General features: G+C 50.0%; 1 long non-coding RNA gene across 1 annotated transcript; it reads right to left on the minus strand.

Annotated features, from left to right (window-relative positions):
- Nucleotides 1-1,198: 1,198 nt before the first annotated feature.
- On the minus strand, nt 1,199-5,257 carry LOC144101905 (uncharacterized). The gene is made up of 2 exons (XR_013308095.1): nt 4,886-5,257; nt 1,199-1,731 (listed from the first exon to the last, which is right to left on the minus strand). It is a non-coding gene; the product is annotated as an uncharacterized LOC144101905 (long non-coding RNA).
- Between the last annotated feature and the right edge of the window lie 416 nt (nt 5,258-5,673).

Consider the following 5,673-nt stretch of genomic DNA (forward strand, 5'->3'; position numbering starts at 1 on the left):
GTGATTCGATAGTTGCGAGGCGAGCGCCTAGTTGCTGTTGCGACACGTGGCGTGTCACGTGGCATGACGTCAGAGCCGAGCTTGCGCTCCCCTGGTTTGAAGGTCAAATTTCACAGCCACGTGACCTTCAGCTTTTTATGGGAGAAGTAAACCTTTCGCTCTAAAAACAGCGGCTTGTTACTTGAAACGATACAAGCAGCTAGCTCATAGGCTATAGCTGACGAGTTTTGCCTGTTAGAGAACCACCTTTTGCAAACGCCCACGGCTAGTAAGAAGCTATTCTCCGACGGAACGGTGAATTGAGTGACCACATAAGCACAACCATACAGTCGCAATGAACTTCTGTTCTCTTCAAAAACCTCTTCGGATATTGTGCAAGATCGATCACGTCTTTAATCAAGCGGATGTGTTGTGCTCGTCAGAGACGTGGATGGCCACGAGCGAACCTTTGTAATTCCTGACTATACATTTGTGTGTGTGGTTCAACGAAACAACCGAGCGAATGGGGTAGTCATTATGCGCCCAATGAAATGTTTTGGACGACGTCTTCTCGATGTCGACAATCGGATTGGTGAAATGTGTGGCATGAGTTTGCCTAACGGCCTGGTGCTTGCTTGCGTCTGTATGCCTACTGCATAGAAGATAGATATTACGCAGCGTGCGTCTGAAACCGTACGTAGATGAAACAGCGCTGTGCTGCAGGTTACGGATTTCAACATGCCTGTTCTGCGCACTGCATTTATCGAAGCCATGACAAACTTCCGGCTCATTTTAGCCGCGTTTCAATGCAGGAGAGACGCAGGAGGCGGCTGTGTGCTGTGCGATGTCAGTGCACATACAAATATCTCCAGATCGCTGAAATTAATCCAGAGACTATTCCGAAGCCCTCCACTACACCACTCCCATATTCCACCTTTCCCCCACAGCACGGTTGAGAGAAGTATTTTCCAACACTGGTCCGGGTCGCAGTCTCATATCGGATCATTGGAGCCCGTATCGCCCAACACGTGGGCGATATGGTCGACGAACGCTGGCCCCAGTATTGGACAGAGTGCAATTAAGTGGGTCCTTAATTTCCCCAGAACGCATTTACCTGCTGGTGGAAGGGTTGGTGCAGGGATCTGGAGGTGTTCGGTCCGACGCCGTGTTACTCCAATACGTGGCACTAACAGCTGTAAAAGATGGAGACTTCAACATACATATACAAGCGTTTTTATTGCAATGATGCCGCCAACCAATAGTTTCAGGCGAATTTTCGCCTGGTATCGAAATTGTCCCAACTTGGCAGGCTGGAATAGTCGCCAGTGGGACTGCGAAGGCGCTTTATTAACAGCGTGCTCCGAGCGCACATGCTCGTCACGGTCACTCTTCTGCACCAATAGCTTTTCGCAGAAGCCGCGCAGGCAGTCGCCGCCGGTCCTATGGTGTACTGCGCGGGGTGGCCGAGCCTGTGCGTACGAGCCCTGCGCTGCTCTTCGTTGAAGAGCCGCGCCCTGATGTGCGAGCCCATGTGCATGGCCATGATGGTCTGGCTCCTCTTGCTGGCACACGTGACATACCGGAGCGTAGCAGCGGGGAGCGTCGTTGGGATCATGCACGTATACTGTGCAGGTTGCAAGCCAGGGGGAAGGTTGGAAGTTGACTCGGCAACCGGAGCACTCGTGGATGGTCCGCTCCCCAGGCAGGACGCACTCGAGCCGCCTTAATTCTGCGCTGGTACATGTGGAGTTGCTGCATGGGGAAGAAATGGGGTTGGTAGGTCAGGACGTAGTAGGTTCACGTTCACAGGTTTACCCGCCGCGACGGCTCAGTGGTTAAAGTGCTCGTCTACTGAGCCGCGGAGCACCGGGGTGCGAGCCAGACCGTGGCGGACGCGTTTCAATGGAGGCGAAACGCAAAAGGCACCCATGGGCTGTGCGATGTCAGTGCACGCTAAAGATCCCCGGGTGGTCGAAATTATTCCGGAGCCCTCCATCTACGGCACCCCTTACTTCTGTATTTCACTCCCTCGTTTATCCCTTGACTTAGGGCATGGTTCGCCGAATTGTGGGCATGGTTCGCCATTTTCCCTAACAACCCCCCCAGCAAACATTTTTTTTCAGCTTATTTGTTTCATTCTGATTTACAAAAACCGGTGCAAAGGCAAGAAGCCTGACAAAGGCCTCTGCTCCGCATGCAGTCAGCAGACAGGCATCAGAAACATATACAACTGATTCCCTTTTTAGGGGACAAAAGGGATAAAACAAGCAACACTGAAAGGCAATAAATGCTAGCAAAAAAAAATGAACTACAAATAGAACAAGAACTATATACAATTGATTCTCTCTTTAGAGGACAAAAGGGATAAAACTAGCAACACTGAAAGGCCATAAATGTTAGCAAAAAAAAAAGAGAAATAAATCAAATGAATTCAACGTTTTCTTGCAATATTACATTCTTAAGGGACTTTTTGGGAATTGGCTTGCTGAAATCAAGTAATTTTTCAGTGTGATTTAGTAGAGACGGTATTTGGAACTGTACATGTTGCCTACCGTAACTTGTCCTGACTATAGGGATTTTTGTGCAATGTTTGCAGAAGCAGTACTCGATCTGCAGCGGTGTTGCCTGTGGTGTAAAGTTTCTGGCTCTGAACATGTTGCAAGAGCCTATAACAGTACAATTGGTTAGCCTTTATCAGGGAATACTTTCTGAATAATGAATGTCGGTAAATATTGTGGTTGCCCGTGGTAGCTCTCAAATATGCGCATGACTTGTTTCTGTAACCAGCTTATGAAAATTGCCCTGCGTAGTTGTTCCCCAGACTGGCGGGCAATAAGACATTCAGGAGTAAAAAAAAGCGTATAATATAGCGAGGTTCTTAGCCATTGTGGTAACAATGGGCTTAGTTCATAAAGACAGCCTACTGCCTTAACTCGGCCGCCAGTTTTGACATGTGAACATTCCATGACAAGGTGTCCTGAAACCACACACCCAAAAATGTTTGCACCTCAACCCGCTCTAGACTGTCACCATGAAAATTAAGCTCAATGTTAGTGGTGATTGCTTTATTTATGGGTGCGAATATCATATACTTAGTCTTGCTTGTATTCAGCTGCAAGTTATTCTTGTTAAGCCAGCCCGAAAGGAATTTCAAGTAAAAATTAACATCATATTGAAGTTGAGTAAGTGCATGAATCACTAACAAAAAATGTTAGTGTCGTCTGCATACACAATTATTTTCGGGGAGTTTGGTATGCTGCTAAGATTATTTGCATAGAGTAAAAACAACAGGGGTCCGAGAATAGACCCCTGGGGAACACCATTCTTTACTTTGGCATATGAAGAATGCTGACGTATTGATACCGGTCGGATAAGTAGCCGTGCATTCTTTTAAAGCGAAAGCTTTAATGCTCCCTTCGGCAGCTTGTTCGGCGTGTGTTTCATATGTCTTTGAACCGAGGAAAACCATGCACGTGACGTCGCCGTGCCGCAGCTGGGACCAAACCGATAGAGGGCGGGAACTTCGAAAGCAAAGAGAAGGCGCCTAACAGGCCCCCTGGGACACTAGACGGGACGGTGGACATCTCAGTCGCGCTTACATTGTGTCACAAACGCGAAGCTGCAGCCCGTCGGCGTACTTGTGTTCATTTGCGTTGGCGTTGAACCGCGCCACAAGGGAATGGGTAAAGGAGGGAATGAAAGAAGGGACAAAGGGGTGCCGTAGTGAAGGGCCCCGGAATAATTTCTACCACCCGGGGATCTTTAACGTGCACTGACATAGCATATCACACGGGCGCCTTAGCGTTTTGCCCCATAAAAACGCAGCCGCCGCGATCGGGTTCGAACCCGGGAACTCCGACCACTGAGCCACCGCGGCGTTGGCGTTGACAACGTTCTAGACTCCGATGATTTGGACGAACGGAAGGACGCATAACTCGCTCCCTGGGTCAGCGGATGACCCGATCGCGCTTTGAGGTACGTGGCGGTGGTGCGAGACGTGGCTGCATGCATTAGCGTTGACAACGTTGTGGCAGATACGCGGCACTGCAGCAATAGGCGGCAGCGTTCATTGGATGACCAACCTCTCGCGATCAAACTGTCACCTGGCAGGGTGGGCGCGCTGCCTATCCAGTGTGCGGAACGCACTCAGCTTTATATACAGACGCCAAGCCGCGTGTCAGCAGTAGTTAAACCGCAGCTAATGTTTTTTCACATCGTGGCCCCCAAGCGCGCCTATCGCCGCCGGTGTGTGCTACGGCAGTAACGTTTGGTCACATCGAGAAATTTTCGGAGCCCTTCACTACGACGTCCCTCATAGCTTGAGTCGCATTAGGACTTTAAACCCCCATAAGAACGTAAGGCAACTGCAAGCGTACCGTCTCCCTCTTTCCCAGATCACATGATGCGATATCAAGCGTTGCATGTTCCGAGCACTGCGCTGACTCAGCTCAGCCGTTAATGTAACAGCCTTTTGGAACCCAGCCAATTGCGTAGAGTGATTACCATTGATGAATCACACATTACATCAAAAGAAATCGGTAAAAGCCGAAGAATGGCGGCAGAAAATAAGAAATGAGTCAGCTGCACATCTATACTCTTTTTCATGCATAGCGTGCAACGCTGTGAAAGGTACGGAAGCAGTAGCTAGTCCGTTTGCAAAAATAAAGAAATGCGTGTTACGCAGCGCAGCTATTATTTTTTTGTTCAGGTGGTCTTTCTGAACAATGGAAGTTGCTCACGTCGTCGTTTAGACAACTGCGCTTCGCGCTGAGAGACTGCACTTTATCGGCTCTTCCGATGGCACGACTTCACTTTCGAACATTGTCGCCTGAAGCTAATATACGCCAGACGACCAGTCGCGTCCAGTTGAACTGGCTGCGGTCGTCGGAAGAAAGTCGGTGCTTACCTCCACAAAGGAGGACAAGTCGGAGTCGAAGCTGCCTGCAGCTGTCCTGTGCTTGGCTTTCATTTCCACCTCGGGAGGACGGCTGGCGGCCAAGAGCGAGGCGGTGAGCTGCGGGGCCATGCCACCGGTCTTCCTGCAACGCCTGAGGCCCGGCAGTGCTGCGTCGCCGGTGAAGGTAGACAGATGTACGGCCAACGCGGCAGCGAGACTGGTGGGGCGGACGAACGGCTGCGAACGCTGCGTCGAGGCACCCTACGAATCGAGGCACGAGCACGACACGAGCGGACGGAGACGCTAATGATGACCACGTGAACGTAATGACGTAATTCACGAGCGATACCGAGGCGGAGAGAAGGGAGAATTAAAAAATAAATAAAACATTCATGAAGCGCCCATTATGCGTTGTATGCTACCAGAAATTGAAATGAAAATTGGTATTTGAGGAAAGGAAATGACGCAGTAACTGTCTCACATATCTCTATTGTCACCCGAACCGCGGCTAAAGTGAAGGAATAAAGGAGGGAGTGAGCGAAGAAAGGAAGATAGCGGTGCCGTAGTGGAGGGCTCCGGAATTTAGGCCACCTGGGGGCCTAACGTGCGCTGACATCGCACAGCATGCACGGGCGAAAATGAAAATTGTTTTAAAATCGAAAGCTTTACTACGCTACGTTCCTAGATTTTCCCCGACACCGCTTTGACCTGAAGGTCAATGAAAGTCGCTGAACCGCTCCGGAGCTGCGCCGTAACCTATGAGTGGGAGCTCAGAAAAGACGCGCCGCGCTAATATG

The sequence above is a fragment of the Amblyomma americanum genome, chromosome 8 (assembly GCF_052857255.1).
Source record: "Amblyomma americanum isolate KBUSLIRL-KWMA chromosome 8, ASM5285725v1, whole genome shotgun sequence".
In the NCBI taxonomy this organism is placed as follows: domain Eukaryota; kingdom Metazoa; phylum Arthropoda; class Arachnida; order Ixodida; family Ixodidae; genus Amblyomma; species Amblyomma americanum.